At 39.9% G+C, this 17,376-nt stretch overlaps 1 long non-coding RNA gene across 1 annotated transcript in view; it reads right to left on the bottom strand.

Annotated features, from left to right (window-relative positions):
* Positions 1–7,798: 7,798 nt before the first annotated feature.
* The window catches only part of LOC107310833, a 29,478-nt gene continuing 19,900 nt past the window's right edge, over positions 7,799–17,376 (bottom strand). Inside the window, exons 4-7 of the long non-coding RNA XR_001553749.2 lie at positions 16,340–16,472; positions 13,828–14,108; positions 9,377–9,416; positions 7,799–8,842 (exon numbers count right to left, since the gene is read on the bottom strand). This is a non-coding gene — a long non-coding RNA (uncharacterized LOC107310833). The remainder of the gene's footprint in view (positions 8,843–9,376; positions 9,417–13,827; positions 14,109–16,339; positions 16,473–17,376) is intronic.

Below are 17,376 nucleotides of genomic sequence, written 5' to 3'. Positions count from 1 at the left end.
ACTCAGGTTGCGCTTTAGTATGAAGCATCTTCTAGCTACTACTGCTACTCCTAGTTACTTCTTTTTCCTGTTTTACCACTTGCATCTACCAGTTGGTGACTGCCCTTTGATACTTCACCGATCTCATTAGTTTCCCACAAGGGATCAGTGCTTGAGTAGCATGTTTTAAGCGCTGGAGTTGCTTAGAGATACCTCACACCCAATGCAAACAGCCATTTTCAGATCATGCAAACAAACTTCTTCAAAATGGGTAAATAGTAACTGTTTGCTCCACTCTTCACCAAAACAATATCATTTCTAGCTAGAAAAATACACTCCTCTACATGAAGACTGCCAGTTCTCTCTGATGGTAGCTTTGGCTGTAGAAAGCTCTCAGTAAAGCGGGGGCATTAAAAATAAATGCAAGACGTTTCACACATGTTACAACATACTGAACCTTCATAATAAATTATTTATAACAAAGGTAGGATGTGCCATAATAGCATCTACCCAGCAGCTAAGAAACATACAGGAAACGGGAAAGCAAACTGCAGAGACTAACAGAAAGATGCCTGACAGCTACAGCTGCAAGCTTGATAGGAAGAATAACATATGCTTAACTAAGATTTTTCAAAGAGGGGAGCAAAGTGATTGCCAATTCTTCTTGTTCCCACCACTTAGTAATAAATCTACAACAAAAACACAAGGATTAGAGAACTTAGCAGAATTACAAGTCTGGTATATATGTTCATGTTATGCATCTGTATTTCTATGCAAATAAAAAAAATCAGTTGCCAAGCCTTCACTTAAAAAAATAAAAAAGTGGGATAGGAGATTTCCCATACACTAATAATATACAATTTTTCTATTAGTATCTTATTTCTTATATGGCTTTTATCCTTATATTAACTGGCACCTTCTAGTAGTACCTATATAAGAGCAAGTGAGAACAAGAAAGAAAGTAGAACTCAAGGACTGAGATATAACAGTTTACTAAGGTTGAAAAGGAAGAGAGAAATAACAATGATATAAATATATGATTATTATCATTTGTGTGTGTGTGTATATATATATACACATACATACATAATGTATATATATACATATATATAATGTGTATATATACACACACACACATATATACACACACATATATACATTTTATATATATATATAATCATTGTTTCTCTGTATGTGTATACACAAACACAAAGTCATGCACAAACCAACTGCTCATCACCCACCAACCCATGCCCAGCCAGTCTCTGAGCAGCAGACCTTCCCCCAGCCAATTCCCTCACTCTCAGTTTTATAGGTTGATTTTTTTGTTTTGTTTTGTTTTGTTCCCCCTCCACATGACACAGTTTTGTATGACATATCCCTTTCACCAGTTTAGGTCAGCTGTCCTGGTTCTGTCCCCTCCCAACAACTTGTGCCCCCTCGCCCCCTTGTTGGCAGGACAGTACCAAAAGCTGAGAAAGCTGAAACATCCTTGGCTCCATACAGCACTGCTCACTCACATACTTTTCACAACTAGAAACATCAGTGTGTTATCAAAATCTGTTTTTCTCCTAAAGCCAGAAGACACACTCATACCAGATGCTATGAAGGAAAATAGCTCTGTCCCAGCTGAAACTAAGACACAAATACAAGACTGGCTTCGGTAGGTTACTTTCTGAAGGTATAGTATCACAGAATATTTTGAGTTGGAAGGATCCTTACAGACTACTCAGCCCCAACCCTGCATGGGCAGGGCTTGTTCTACCACATATCTGCCCATGTGAAAACTCCATCTTCCTCCTATTTATAAGCTCCTCTTAAGTACTGGAAGACCTCAATGCGGTGTCCCTGTGGACAAGCTGCAAATGCAATAATAAGATCAGTTCCTTCAGGTGAGGTTTGCAATAGGGAGATGATGGCGAAAAGTACTACTCCACATCTGTATCTTACACAGGTGCAATGAGCAGAGCCAGGTACACCCTTACACCTGAGTTTCAATGATAAACCATTCTACAGAAGGGAATCGTCCAAGTACCATCTTCAGGGCCATCTGTACACTATTCATCACGCTTGGTGAAAGCCCCTGAACTCAGTAACACCCTGTTTATTGTCCACTACTGTCACCTAAATATAACAGAGTGCAAACTAATCATTTTTACTGCTATCACAAAACTGAGCATGGGAGGTGAGAATGAAGCTGAGAAGCATGCCAAATTGCAATAAGGAACCTGAAGTGCTACTTCAGAGATTTTCAGAATGGCAACGAAGAGGCTGCTCTGCACTGTGGGTTGCTTTGTAGCCTTCAGTGGCAAAAGTGACTACTTCATATTTTGCATGGACCACTTTAGAAACATGCACGCCCCCCAGAGCAATGGGGCTGGTGTCCTACTGCCAGTACTTTACTAAGGACAACACTGTTCTTTCTCACTGTAAACAGGTGGAGCTCTATGGGGTGGGTGAAACTACACACACAGCAACCATTAATAGTATTGGCTGAAACCAGAAGCACATTTAACAAAGCAAGAAGCATAGGAACAGGTTTATAAAAATCGTTTAACAGTCAAACAAACTATTCAAACCTACATTACACTTCTCATCAAATACATTTGTGCACTCAAAAAAACCCACTCCAATTTGTGATTGGGAAGCAAATCCCATCATGGTAGTTTTAGATACAATTCTCTTATTAAACCCATTGTGAATTCTGAGTAATTCCACTGACGTCAGGGCTATAATGGTATAAAGAGCGTGAAAAATATGAGGACAACTCTATCCAACATCACGAACAGTATCACACAATGAGTAATGGACAAGCTGGGGCAGAACTTCAGTATAACCTTGCAACAATGAAATGCACAAGTTATTTTATACCCACTATGGATGTTGGTCTGTTGTCAACAATATTTTCTCACATTTACATTAGCATACCTGCAAGGAACAACATAACTTTTTTTTTTTTTTTTTTTTGAAGTTCCATTAAAATCACAGGGGCTATTTGAGTAAATTAAGGGCTTGAGCAGTGATTAATCATTTCAATATAATTAAAAGTTAATTGCATGCCTAAAGAAACAATGTCAGACATTTATTCATACAGTGGGAAAATAGGATTGGACAGCTTAAGTTAGAGCAGAACTTTTGTCCTTCCACGAAGGGAGAGAATTAAATTACACAATGATTTTTAACCAACACCACCTTTTATGCTGCAGCATTAAACACAAAGATTAAACTGAACAGCTGCAGCGAAGAAACTGGAGCAATGGCATTAATAAAAACACGAGGGCCAGCCATGTTGTGCACCACAGGGAAATTCAGTTTTGCACAGTTGGTGTTTTAAGGCACATGTGACAATTAGTATAGCAAAATAACTTTCTCCTTGCTGAAGCATTATACTGCAAATTGAATCATTAATCTCATTTACAAAGCATGCACAATATCTAGTACACCTTGATTGGCTGAGGCAATTTCTTCTCATTAGTGGGTAAATAGCTCAATCTTGTTCACTTTAAATGTGGGTCACTTTATCTAAATATAAATACTTCAGCCTCAAGACCCTGTAAGAACTTTTCCTGTATTTATACAAGCAATTTAAAGTTCCAACATGTTGCGGGTGCTCTGAGCTAACACCTGCTCGGACCCCATTGATGCCGTGGTAGAAGGCTTACTGCAGCCATCATTGTGAAGATGAAGGTTCAAAGTTCAAGGGAATTGGGGTTTAAATCCATTGAAAGACTTCATCTCCAAAAGAAAGACAAGTTGACTGAGGCTCCTAAATTGACACTTTTTGACATAAGCTCTCTGCGGTATTGAAACCATGCTTTCCTGCCACACGTGCAGAAGGGCAAAGGCCAGTCCCTCACTAGTAGAGGACTGCTGTCAGTAAAACCAGGTCCCGAAGGAACAGTCTGTGCTTTCTGACAGCAAATGCAACTCAATCACTTGTCGCCTTGACAGGCTGTAGCCTCTGGCTTCACTAGGTAATCCAGCCTGCTTCTACATTCACTGCTTTTCTCTGGTTTTTAAGGAACCCTTATTTTTGTAGAGTAAATGTTAGGTGAATAGGGGAGGGTCAGAAGCTGTGACTTGCCCTGGGACATATAAAGGGAGCTACAAAATTTCTAGCAAAACCACCCTTTCCCTGGGGAAGCTTTGAACACAAAGCTCTGCATAAAAAAAAAGCAATACAAGGAGTCACCTGCATTCCTCATATGCCTTTTCCTTCAAGTACTTAACATTAAAGCGTTCCTCCCCTGCAGACATAACCAGCTGGATGATCAAAATTGTACTTGTTTTCATTACATCACCTAATGTAACAGAATAGCACTGACACCACCAGACACTGAGAAGAGACCACCAGATCAGCAGTGCACTAACGTGCATCCCACAAAGACAGCCTATGCAGGAAGATAGGAACACTACACCTACCTGCCACCTGCTCTCCCACTGACACCCAGCACAAGCTGTTTTTGAGTGCTTTCAACTTAAAGTACATCCTCCTACAACCTGTTTGGAATTTCAATCCCCACTGTGTGGCTTCCCTTTCAACAGAATAAATATAGGGTCAGGTGTGGTGTAGAACAATGCAAGCCTCCTTCACCTGGAGCATGCAGCAAACTCCAACACATAATGGCTCTGAGGTTTGATTCCCATCTCCTTTTATGTCTATCAGCCTTATTTAAGCCAAATAATAAGCTGCCAAGTAGAAAAGGAATCAAACTTTGGCCTTCTTGTATTGATCATAGGCAACTCGTCTTCTGTTTCCAAAAGCACTTCTAAGGCCAGCCACCAAATCCTATTACTCAGTGGCATCATCAGATCATCATACTACAAAGCACCTTATTTGTAGAGACTGAAAAACCTCCTACAAGGCAAATGCATGAGAAGAACCTTTAAAACACTATAAGAAACTATTACACGCAGAGTAACAATCCTTCTGGTTTTAGCTGGGAGAGAGTTAACTTACTTTCAAAGTAGCTGGCATGGAGCTATGGTTTTGATTTAAGACAAGAATAATTTTGATAGCGCACCAATGTTTTAGTTGTTGCTGAACAGTACTTACACTGCTACTTACAGTAATAGCGCTTACACTGGGACTTCCCAGCTTCTCCTATAGCCTTGCCAGCAAGGATCTGGGGTTGCACAAGAAGCTGGGAGGGAATGCTACCAGGACAGGCTGGGCATGGGTCAGAGGGAGGAGAGAAACTGCGCTGTGCATCACTTGTTTTGTATATTCTTTTATCATCATTATTATTACTATTATCCTTTCATTTTCTGCTTTACTATGCTGTCTGTCTCAACACATGACTTGACTTTGTTCCAGTTCTCTCCCCTGTCCCACTAATGGGATGTGAGCAAATGGCTGTGTGGCTTCCTTGTGGGGTTAAACCACAACACCTCAGCAAAGAAAAAAAAATGAATAAGTAAATAATTCAAACTGCCTATTTACCTAGCTAAAAAGGAAGATGTTAGCCTGGATTGCTGTAAGCCTCCTACCTTCTGCCTTGGGACCTGCCATGGCTTCCCTCTCTGTTTAAAGGCCCACAATCTCAAGAAGCATATTTAAGGAGAGAGGCAGCAATGAGGCTAGAAGTGTTTAGGGTAAATTGGGAAATTGCTGTTAGGACACTGTAAGAGGGTGTGTTATGAGCATCTGTGGTCTGCAGGCTCTGCTGGGACAGAACCTTCTGCTCTACTGTATTGAACTTCTGTCTTTATACAAATAGAGCTGTATAAAAATTGATGTCTAGACTTGTGCTGTCTTGTTCAAGATTGATTTTTTTGATATTTACAAATGAAAATAAAAGTTCAAAGCTTTTTCCTACACAGAATCCTTGGACTCTGATCTGAAGCACAGACTTAACAGTAGCAGCTCTGGCTGAGAGATCCATCTTCTCACACAGCTACCACTTTGGCTGTACTGTGAGATTTCGGGGCTAGACATGGCCAGATGCAAAGTGTTTCCAAAGATACAGCAAAACAGGGTCGTCTGGCTCTGTGAAACCTCCAGGCATTTCTTCACTTAGCTAGTCACAGTAAACAATTAAATAGTGCATGCACATTCTGAGAGTTTAAAAATATTAGCATTTTAACACTCTTATGAATTTTTAACTGTCACTGCACTTCTTTGATCCAATCGAAATGAAAAGTTCTGTCACATCACAAGCATAAGCTTTTTGTGCTAGATCAATCCTGGAAGGAAGCGAAAAAGATGATGGATCTCCAGGAAAAGGATCACATGTCACTCAGCTTCTCAGACCAGTAAGCCCCAGAAGACTTGTCAAAAGCTCTGAATTCAGAAATTCTGAAGTACTCCTATGATACTACAAACAATTTTGTCATCTAAGAGCAGGATTACATTTCTTTATAATAGTCTTTTGTGTGTGTGAGTGAAAGGGCTTTCTCATCTGCTTCTTTTGCTAGGCAATACTTAACTCTCTTGGGCCAGTCCTCACTCAGCCTTACAAGAGGATGCAAGGAACAATGTTAATCTACTGCTGAACGTACCTGCAGGAGCTGAAGCATGACACTCACTGAATACCATGAATATTTATAATTGTAACCCAGTGTGGCATGTGTTTTCTGTTTGTGCTTTCATCACATTTCTAGGTGATATACAATTTTTTGTTGTTGCTGAGAGTAAATACAGGAACTCTGAACTATGAACAATTAGAGCTCTTACTGCTGTTCATGAAATACTAGCTGACCTACTTCATTGCAGTTTTAATTAGGTATTACTCCCCTGCTGGTCTCGCCCCTGTGGGCATTACACAGTTGGCACAGATATAAGCATTTCTAAGGCAAGGCAACACACAAGGAAAGATGTGTAGAAAGAAATTCTTCAAATCAACAGAGCACTGCAGGCACTGCAGTGATACCAGGTTCCCATGAACCTCCCTGCTCCCAAATCAGGATGCAGCAGTTCCAAAAGGGAAGTCCAACCCATGAACCCACCTGGGATCAGTCCTGAATCCCCCAAATACAGCCTCGGTACCAAAAATACTGAAAGCCTGGCACTGTGTCCAGGGATTTGTCACCTGCAAACTTAGATGTAGCAGTGTATAGATGACCTGCAAGAATCCTGCAAGTCACTCTAACAGCCATCAAAGCTGTTGCTTAATATTCCAAAATAGATCTTACTGCTTCATGCTTCAGCAACTGAAATCATTCCAAATGAATCATTTTTAGTTTAAAAGAAGTCTTCTGAGGAACAGCAAGGCACAGATCTTCGATTATCTACTTATATCTATCAGTAGAACTATGGTATTTTGTTGTTCCATTACAGTAGTTCAGCTGTACACTGCTGCATACAAATATATGCTGCAAAAAAATGTATTCCCTGAGAATTCTTACAGATTTCATTATCCTCTTTTCCCCCCTTTTGCCAAGATGAATAACTCCGTATGCAAAATTTCAGTGTTCTTTGTCCAAAAACAAGCAGCAATATATTGAGCACGAATATGATTCCATGTCACATTAGGCAGATAAAGTTGTACACACATCAAAGTAATTTCAGAAGCAATTAAGGATGAAATAGAATTCGGGGGAGCCTGTTCTCTCATTGAAGTGTGCCAGGAGAGAAAAAAAACCCTCAATGGCCACACTCCTCTAATTATATCTAATGCCACTGTATAGGATACAAAGAAATTGCTACCTATAGCTGCATCAGTAGGCATTCAAAAACAAAAGGAAAAGTTAAAAGCTTCCTCAAGCAGTGAGATTTTGAATTTCACACAACAGATATGTTTTTATTACTTTTTTTTTCCTTTCCAAGAGAGAGGTTTTGGGGTTGTTTACCTCATAGCTGTGCCTCGGGCCATGATCCTCACCAATTTTCATTGACCGATGGCAGGAAACATTTTCCCTCCGTTTATGAGTTTAAGAGTGATTGAAATCCCTTAAGTCTGTTTTTCCTATCACAAATGAACGTCAAAGTGGCCACGGCCAAATCCAATTAAACTGATGGCACAGTCTGACCTTTCATCTTTAAAATCAAATCATTTTTCATTAAAGCAATTCAGAAACCTTGAAATGAAAGGTGAGCAGCTGGAACTCCAATGCTTCCAAATTCAGGTGCAGATGAAATGAAGCACCTGCATGTCCAGTTAGGAGGCCTCACACCCAGCATGCTTCTCCATTTGTTGCAAAAGAGGATATGCCGTCATTTGGCAGAATTTCCCTTCTACCTTTTATACAGTATGCAAGGCAAGAAAAAATGATGGTCTGGGGAAACAGTATATAGTCTGTTAATTAACCATTATAGATTATCCCTCATAAAATGTTGACTGAGTAGGTGGATGAATACGCACAGTCGTGGGCAATATGAAAGAGCTTATCCAGCCACCCCTTCATGTGGTTTTGCAAACACCTCAGCTCCGTAAAGGGGAAGCCTTCACTCACATCATCATCTGCAGACTGCATGTGCAGTGCCTCACATATGTACAGACTTCTGTACAGCCACCTCACATCTCCTGCCATTCAAAGAATCTTTCTTTCTCACATCAAGCGAGGTTAGCCTCTGTATTTGATTGTTTGGACAAAACTGGAGCTCAGCTCCCAACAGAACTGTCACACTTCTTGCACAGTGGCATGGTCCCAACAGGAATAGAAGAAGTGAAAGAAAGTGGGACTGTAATGCCACACAAGACACATTTACACCCAGGTAAGGACAGCACTCAAGAAGCTCACTCACATTGCAGTTCACTTGCCACAGGGCAGCTCTCGCAACCTGAATTCTGCAGCCAGCTGAGGATGGTCCAGCTTACTGTTGGTGCTCTCTGGGTAAAGCAGGAACAGGCAGACCGCACATAACACAGCCCATGCTGCCAACAAGTTACGTATTAATGTAGTTGTCCAGGTACAGTTTCATCTGTAAGGAAATGAAAAATTGGCAGATGCACCATGGGTATGGGAAAGAGGGGCAGAGCACTTCTAGCTACTGTAAAGCTGGACAGCTGTAATAGTTACCCAAGTTTGGGACACACCTGTAATACTTTAGTTCACTCATTAGGCTTTATTTTTGTTAGCATGCTAGTGACTGCCTCTGCTTGTGATATGACACTTCAATAAAGTTTGGGAGACTTAATGAAGCAGTCTTTCATCCCATCATCTACAAACATCCCGTTAAACCATAACAGGCTTCATTAAAGTGACAAAATGAGTAAATTTCCAAGGCTTTGTAGGAGAATTTAGTCACAAAACTTCACAGTGACATTTATAGGACTTGCATGACAGGAATCTCATACAAAATACAGCAGTGCGATGCCGGGCTTACCTAAAAGTAGTCCTCAGCTTTCCTCCCCTTCCCTGGGAAGGGCTGCTGGCAGCACCATTTTGTCATGATCCAGGAAACTTAAGGGGCCATACCTGAAATAAGGCTCTTCCAAAATCAGTGCATACTCACCACTTCTCTCCCAGATGTCACTGAAGTTTTCTGGGCTCAGCTGAAAGAAACAGAGGGCAAGTGTTTCTAAAGCCATCAGTAGAACAAGATGCTCCACCTGGAGGTCTCAAAGATGTTGCCAGCTCCACTATTTCTTCTCCCCACTCCTTTCTAACTTTCGCAGGGCTGACCACTGGAACTTAACTCCATTATATTAGTTCTCACTTCTTTTTTAAGGACGAATTGTAGACACCAAGAGGTGAAACAAGAATTGAGGACAATGATTTCAATGGACATTTTGCCTTGACAAATCACAAGGCCAGGGTTAAACCTAAGCAATACAGTGTTTGAACAGTTACAGTTCAAAACTGAAGTTGGTGCAGCCTGGTTTTGTTTGGCACGTGCCTCACGCAGATGCAGATAGCCTGAAAAAACAATGTTATACAGCAGTCAAGCCACAGCATTCTGTAGAAAGGGTGGAACTCTCTGTGACCCCTATCATCTTGACATCTTAAACACGATGACAACAGTGCATATCTAATCTATCCATAACCCACCTTGCCACAGCAGTCAGTCTTAAGCTGATGAAATGGAAATGACTAGATGTAATAAATCTGAGTCACAATGCAGGAGCAGAGAAAAGACATTCAAAATGCTGTATGCTTTCTGTTTCTTTTTTTCTATCTTACATGTAAAAATCACCACATACAAGCTCAATTATAACTTGCTTTTCCTGAACTATAAGAGACTTGTCTTGGAGAAACAGAGAAGAAAGTGGAGGCTCCCAAAGAAATGCCACACACTAAAGACATCAGAAAACTTACTGTGAATGCTGTGTTAGGTCATTAATTTACATTGCAGGGCAATAACAGATCCCTCCGTGGTTACTCTTGTTTCAACGGCTTGAGAAAATCACAGTGTTCTGTGTTGTGGGTTATTTTTTCTGGCTGAACATGTAACAGAAAGCTCTCATGCAAGCTTATCCCTTCTTAAACAAGCCTATTAATCCTCACATTTCATCTTTAATGGCATTTATTACACTAAAGTTACATGTGCTGGCAGTTTGACTCAGCCAAACATGTAACGAAAGACACTTGGGCGACACTTTGGACAGGCTTAAAAGAAATACCAGTGAAAAATCTATCTTCAGGGTTTTAGCAGCAAGCCACTAAGAGCATAATATGCTTGCAAAGACAGCTAAGCGCCGGGCAAACTCTGAATCTAAGCAGGAATACTTTCAGATGGCCATAAAAAAATGTGCTTGTAATGAGCAAAAGGCAAATACATTTAGCTTTTGTGGAAATACACTTAGTGAATCATGCAAGTGGGCAGTTAATTCCATTTCTATGGTTGTGCTGTCTGGATTTATAAATTTCTCGGCAACATTCAGAGAAAGAAATCTTCTACAAATTATCTCATTTCTGTTGTATTCTATGTTGATGCTCACATTAATTTTCAAGCTACAAACAAATAACTAAAGACGACAGTAACAGAATTTGCTGCTGTACAAGGAGGGAAGCATATGCAGCTGCATATATTCATACAGTGGGACTATCTATGTGTGGAGATAGTGTGAAGAGAGAGGCTTATGTGAATTAATGTTTCAGAAGAAAGCCCTTGGGGTGTATTACACATTTTGCTTTATGGAACATAGGATTATTTTATCTTCCATCCTATTTGAAGCACAATGAAATCAATGTATGCTTTGCTTTGAATTCACTGAGGTTTGAATCAAATTCACAACTGTAATTACAGAGGGCAAAAAGTGATCATAATGATTTGCAACCACATAGGTGATTATAAACTGCAATGTTGATTTACCATGTTCATAGCCCATTTCCTTTTACTTGTGTGAATTGGAATTGATTCACACATGAGTAGAAAATTAATTTGAGGTTCTGCTTTTTTTCCTGTAAATCAGACCCAAGCAGACAGCCATTTGATTACTAGAGGCCACCAGCATCTGCCATTAGTGTCCTGACCTGGCAAATGCTATACTGCGAGTGATGCCTTTTCTATGAATGCCACGAACAGTTGCTCACATCTTGAGGGCTTGCCTTGGTGGGGAATCCCATGATGTTGTAGCATATGCTCCCTGGTACCACACAGAGCGCTGGGTGAGAAGAGGGATGGACATGCTCACAATCTTGCCAGCTGGTCAAGCTTACACATAGCTGTAATTTGAAGTGGTGCTATGCACAACAGGATTGACTACACCAAGTGCGCTGCTAAGTTTATGATAGTTCTGGCTAATAGTTTTGATTATATTTGCGAATACAGGCAGTCCTAAAGGCACCCTTTTGTCTGATTTCCTACCGCTGTCTTTTTAGTACTGATCCTAACATGTGCTTCTAGCTAATAGGGACAATTACAGATATGCTGAGAGTTAATTAGCCCAACACAAGGACAGGTTTTCTGGCAAGTTTCCCAGGTGCTTGACTGACATCTTGGCAGGGGCTCATCAAAAGTGCTTCATTGATCTGTGAACATGTATACATAACATGAGTAAGGCAAGGGTGAAAAAGAGAGGCTGTTTTCACCTAGTTGCTATTAGAAATAGCAACAAAAACTAGGTGTGAAATCTTTGTCATTCTATACATAAGCTTTACTTAAGAATTAGGATTTTACGAACATCCACGGGAGCACAGGACGTGGAACAAGTAGCCACCAGTTAGGATCACCTCTTTCCTATCCCAAAAGACAGTGCACATCACTTTACCTGCTGAGGGCTGCATCTTGAACTTTTCCTTCAATGGGGAATGCACGTATCACATGGAATGATGTTTTAACTCCAGCTCATAACACTGACCCTATATTTCATCTCCAGTAATCACGCACTCCAGGAAACTGTCACCTTCAGCCTCATATTGGTTCAACAGATACTGATATACAAGTACACAGTGTTCTTCCTATTTCTGCGTGGGCATTTATGGGACCCACACAGGGCAAACTTTGTGATGTTCCATCCTTTTCAAACACATTGAAGCCAATATTCAGCTCCATACACAGTTTCCTGAATGTAAACTCCTGATTCTCACTGGGGATTCAATTTCATACCCTTGCTTCATCCGTTCTTCCACGTCAGACACCTTTCTGTCAGACCACTCCTCTACTGCCATCTGTCGTGTGGCAATAAAATGTAATGGAATATGGGTGGAAAGGTTCAGCTTTAAGTGATGTATCATTAACATCCACCCTTGATGTCATGGGTCAACACAATAAAATATGAGGCATTACTTTCATAGCAGCCCTCTTATTTCCTTCCATATTATCTACCTGAGCAGACCAGAACTCTTTTTTATTTATTCATAAATTATAATTATTATATTAATTATTGCTTTATTGCATTATAATAAATTATTCATAAATTACATAGGTTAGAGACTTTATTTTCAGAAAGCCCTTTCATAGCATCTAGCTATTGCAACGGATTATGTGTGAGACTCTTTTGCATTATATGGAAAAGAAAGTCTTACACTAGTTCTGGTGCCTTTGCAAAGCTCTTTAGTTTCTTCATAGCATCATAAAATACTGGGAAACATTCTGCAGGATGCACAGTGTCACAGAAGCTACTGACAACATGATAATGTTGCTTTTTGTGCTTGTTTTTTGTTTTATTGCACACTGGCATTTTAATGTGCTTTTTAAGTGCTGCAATAAAGGACTTGAGAAACTTGGTAAACCCATGCTGAATGGTCAGAAGCATCATAGTGTTTCAAATACTGATAGTTGTCACACTGGGATATATATACATATACCTATACATACACCTATAAATGGGAGTTAAGTGTTTAGTGTAGGGTGCAGTGCTTCAAGAAAGGTGACAAATAGGATTGAATTTGGAGTTAAAATAAATAAATAAATATATAAACAAACCTTAATTATACTTTAAAGAAAGGAATAGCAAATAAATTGAATGGAATTTGATCTGCATAGTCTAGAGAAGAGAGGTTGAGCATAACAATCTATTGAAATTCCTATGTTGCTAGTAAGAGAGAAAGAAGACACTGCTTTCTCTGCCATGGCGTGCTAAACTGCAACAGGGAGGGAGCATTCTGGCTGTGAATACACTGAAGCACCTGAGGAACTATCCTGGCAGATTGTACAATGAGTATATAAACAGATCAAGCAGACGTTTGTTGGGAATGGCGTTGGACAGTCATTCATCAAGAATTTCAGACTATAACTGTCCCTTCCAGACTTATGAGAAAATCTTATGGTCTATGTCTGTTTAGGAGGAGTTAATTTATTTTCCTATGTGCAAATAAGAAGACTCAAGACTGACTTATGAGTCCTACTGAGTTTTGTTCTTTGCTTTACCCAGAATGGCATCTGCATTATGAATAAGTACCTGAATAAGCCTGTATCCTTGTCAGACTTTGCTATGATGACAAGTCTCCATCTATGTACAAAAGACTTTGGATTGGTGATTTAGCACAGCTAATTATAACAATAAAAGTGAACATACTCACTGGGAGGTACCTTCCTTTGAAGCTTGTATCTGTCCCAGTTGTCCAGTGGGTGTATTTGAAGGAGATGAATAACCATTTCAAAGCTGTTTCTCCATTATTTTCCCACGTTTCAAACCCTTCTAATTCTTCCAGCACCAGACTGAGGAGTTTGTCATTTTCCAAAGCCAACATGTCATTGATACTAGCTGAGCCAGAAGCACCCCCAGGTTCAAACTATTCAAAATTCTTTTGCAGCTTCGTCTCCCAAAGATGTACACTCCTGGCTTTTGAAGACTGAATGCCTACAGGAGAATAAGAAAAATCCTGCATAAACCTGTGAACTCTTATCATATTATATCATAGAGTGGCCTGGGTTGAAAAGGACCACAATGATCATCCAGTTTCAACTCCCTGCTATGTGCAGGGTTGCCAACCACCAGACCAGGCTGCCCAGAGCCACATCCATGCCTGGCCTTGAATGCCTCCAGGGATGGGGAATCCACAGCCTGGCAACCTGTTCCAGTGCGTCACCACCCTCTGTGTGCCAAAAAAACTTCCTCCTAGTAGCTTGTTTAGAAGTTGCTAAGAAGTGTTGTGATGAGGCAGGTCAGCTTCACATGCATGAACTAAAGCTGTTATCCCCAAAAGGTACATCTTAAAAACTGGTCCTAAGCATATTTGCAGTAACAGTGCCCATCTCTTTTTCTACAACACCCTGACAGTACACTGATTTCTGTTGCATTAAATTATTTATCTGTAAAGGGTGATAGCTTCATTATTAGAAAATATATATATAATCAGGGCAAACTGAATTTCTTTCAAGCTCTTCTTGTAGCTCAAAATTTAGGTCTGTAACTTAAATCCCACTGGTAACGGAATACTCCAGCTGTAGTCAAGAAAATCACAAAAGGCTCTGAGGTTAGGACAAAAGGTTTTTTTTCCTATTCTCCAGTAAAAATTACCTGCATACTTGAGGCTGAACATGTGCCTGAGTGCTCTGTTGGATCAAAATCAAAATGCTTAGCACTTTGCCAGGCAGTGCTCTGACAGTCTCAAGGCCAGTGATTTTTTACAGCAGAAAGCCAACCTAGCAGAGGATTAACAAGGGAGAAATAATGTTGAAAAATAACGACTTATTGCCTTGTTTCTTCAAGGCGATGACATTGCATGTCTTTATCATAAATTAAGAAAAGAAAAAAAAAAAAGCTTGTAGTGGTGTAAAGTAATGGTAATGACCGTGAAAGTTGGGCATGCCAGGCACGACATTTAACAAGTCTCTACTTCATCTCAGGCTGCATTCATTTACAAAGGAGTCCTTCACATTAAGAACAAAAGAAACAAAATTTCTTTGAATGCCCTGAGTGCGCTGACTGCCTAATGCTTTAAGTGCCACTTCACAAGCTAAGCTGACAGGAAATAATAATATAATTTGCCAATAACGACCTTCAGGTTGGGCAATTCCTGGCAGTTAACCCAGTCTTTAACCTGACAGCTCTGCTGCTCCTGGAAAATGCCCGATCCTGAGGATTCCATAGCTAGGACAACTGTGGGAGTGCTTAGAACAAATAAATTAACATTTTTATGTGTTGGAAAGTTTAAAACTGAGCTGCACATTGCCATGGAGACAGTGCTATTTAGAGCACAGAGATTTTCCGAGCGGTGAGAATGCAGCTTAATATCCAGGAGGAAAGAAGGCTTCAGGATTTACATTTTCTTAGGTTTACAATCACTGTACTTTGCATGTAGGAAGTACAGAGATAATGTTAATTGATTCTCTAAAGTTATTTGTACACTATGGAGATGTATCAGGAATATCATGTTGGAACAGTCTCTCATTCCTCTGGTCTGCTTCAGTTCTTACAGCATGGCCTTCTTGCAATACCTTAGTTGAGCCATCAGAAGACGTAATATTAAACACTGCTTAAGCATCAGTCAAAACATAGTGTAATAAAACGCCTTGAATTTGTAGTTTTTACATAATGCAATGAGTGCCCCAAATTACAAGTGTCAAATTCTGGTTGAAACCCTGTTTAAACAAACAAACAAACAAAAAAAATAACCACTAAAATATAGCATTGAAAATTAGAAGCATTCCTAAAGTCTGCAGGTAAACACAAGAGAAGCTGCATTGTTTGGATGTCAGACAAATACCTGGTGTCTGTACAAACACTGTGCAGCCCAAAGCATGAATCCAATTTACCAAGAAAACTGGTAAACTGAATACTGAAAGAAAAAGCCATCCTGACACTTCTTAGTGTTTTCTTTTAAAGTCTTTTGTCATCTCCTCAAGGAGTAAAAAACACCATGAGTGAGCTTGTCTTGTAAATATTGATTCTAAAGCAACCTATTAGAGATTCAACACATAGCAAACTTATAAGAAGATGAAAAATGTATGAGTTTAGCTCCAAGCAGTCAGATGCAGTTTGACCAGCGCTTCAGTTTTATTTTATTGGCAAAACTGTTTTGGTTTTTATTCCCTATTTCTTCATTTTAATAACTTTCGAAACAAATGATGATTTGTGAGATGGCTTACCAATGATTCAGTGCAGTGTGAAGCAGCGTGATTCACTTGGTGTCAGGATACATCTACAAGTGACATAGGCTTTCCTCGAGCACGCTTGTTGAACACTCATAACACAATGTGATGAAGCAGTCCTGCTGAATACCTGAAAGTGGGTCAAAAAGGTGGAAGAGATCTAGGATCAGAGCGTTCTGATTAATATGTAAATTGTAAAAGAAAGCTTATGTATGTAATTTGCCACAACATATTGCAAACAATGTTATGTAAGCTACAGGTATGGCAATATCAAATGAATCCACATTTGCCACATCATAAATGCACTAGACTAGACACTGAATGCTTGGATTTCAGTTCTTGATGTGCGTAAATTCTTTCAAGGCCTTTCGTATTGTTTCCCCCTCTCCAGATGTGGAACAATAAGGTGATTCTCCATAATAATCCATTACAACTGTCAAGGTAGAACTTATTGTCTTGGAGAGTGAGAAGGTACTGTGTGTTAGTTACTTTCCCCTCAAAAAAATACCTAATATTGTAAAATATGCACTACAGTAGCCTGTATATGAACAAAGATTAATGTACTCAGCTGTGCAATAAACTATTAAAAACAGCTACCCTGAACCAATATGACAAATCATTATAAACAGTGAGTCAACTTGAGAAAAATCAGAAATTGCTCTTACAGAATGCCTCCTGTATCTTTTGTATTTCACAGTACTGAGCTGCATTCAGGAGCTTCTCAGGCTAAGGCTGTGCTCTGGCTGAGGAGAAGATCTCTTTTCAGGAGGTTCTGACATTTGAGGACTGGTAGCACATTAGTATCCCAGGTGCGAGAGGGGACAAGATAATTCATGGTCACTCCCTCTCCACAAATGTTACTCCTTTATACAGCAAGTAAGTTAATCTGATTTGTATTCCAAGCTGAATCTTGGAGCCACAGTTAAGAGTGCACCAAGCTCAGCTAATAAACTCTTCACAGACCAACACAGGATTCTCTTGGTTTGGAGCACAGGCAGAATGAGCTTATGTTTTCCCATAAAAGCCCTCCTAAA

The sequence above is a fragment of the Coturnix japonica genome, chromosome 3, assembly GCF_001577835.2.
Source record: "Coturnix japonica isolate 7356 chromosome 3, Coturnix japonica 2.1, whole genome shotgun sequence".
NCBI classification, from domain to species: domain Eukaryota; kingdom Metazoa; phylum Chordata; class Aves; order Galliformes; family Phasianidae; genus Coturnix; species Coturnix japonica.
Note: the sequence above shows the minus strand (reverse complement) of the source record. Positions and strands in the feature narration are given on the sequence as shown.